Raw genomic sequence first — 1,028 nt, 5'->3', positions numbered from 1 at the left:
CTAGTATCTCACTAGCTCCTCCCTCAGCCCTTTCTCCCCCTGAGGTAAGGCAGGGACCTCACCAGGAAGCTAGAAGGCTTGTACAGAATGTCCCGCCCCATTACCCGCAGGCGCCGCCTGCCCATTGATCCACTTCCAGGCGACACTGCCAGGGACACTTCCGGACTCCATTTCCCAGCAGCCCTTGAGACCCGCCTGCTCAATGGTCTCCTAGACTTCTGCAGCGGGACTTGGTTTCCCAGAATCCCTTGCTCCCTAATGCTTGACTTACTAGAGGGATACCTTCCTATCTCCCTCTATCCCGAGCTCCTGATTCGTGAGTTACGTTCCACCCCCACACCAGGCCTTCCCCCCACCCCACTCCACCCCGCAGCCCAAGCTATTCCCCTTACGAGAAGAAGCAGATTCCACTGGAGGATATGGTGCACGTTCCTTTTTTAATAACTGGTCTTACCCATAAGCAAAAACTTGGCCAATACTCTGAAAATCGTAGTTAAGTTCGTAGAGGGTTTCAGAGCGATCCCTCTCCTGTGTGATTTGTCGTGGGGCTACATTAAAATCATTTTCTACACTTCTTGTACCACTGAGAAGTGCATCAGCCACCGAGCCCTAAAGTTTGGCCCCAGCCATGTTCTCACCCACTGGGACCCTATGGGAGCCACAGCTGTCCAGTCTGCAGATCCTGGGTGGAATGATGGAAGGGATGCAGACAAGGGAAAGAGGGATCCTATGTTGTTATGCCAAGTAGAGGTAATGAAAATGGGATTTTAAAAGGCTATGAATGATGATCTCCTCAAAGAAAGTACCCAGGGACCTGAGGAGAACCCAGCCATTTTCCTGGCAGGTCAGTTGAAGCCTTAAAGGGGTTCACTAACCTGGCTCCCAAATCCTCTGAGGAGCATGAATTCACAGTCTTGTGGAAGGGAATTGTGCAAGGTAAATAACATGTGAAGACTTCACAGGGAAAACATGTGTATATATATATATGTATGTATGTATATATACATATATATATGTATATATACACA

The sequence above is a fragment of the Trichosurus vulpecula genome, chromosome 3 (assembly GCF_011100635.1).
Source record: "Trichosurus vulpecula isolate mTriVul1 chromosome 3, mTriVul1.pri, whole genome shotgun sequence".
NCBI classification, from domain to species: domain Eukaryota; kingdom Metazoa; phylum Chordata; class Mammalia; order Diprotodontia; family Phalangeridae; genus Trichosurus; species Trichosurus vulpecula.
The sequence above is the reverse complement of the archived record's forward strand: the minus strand, read 5'-3'. Positions refer to the sequence as shown.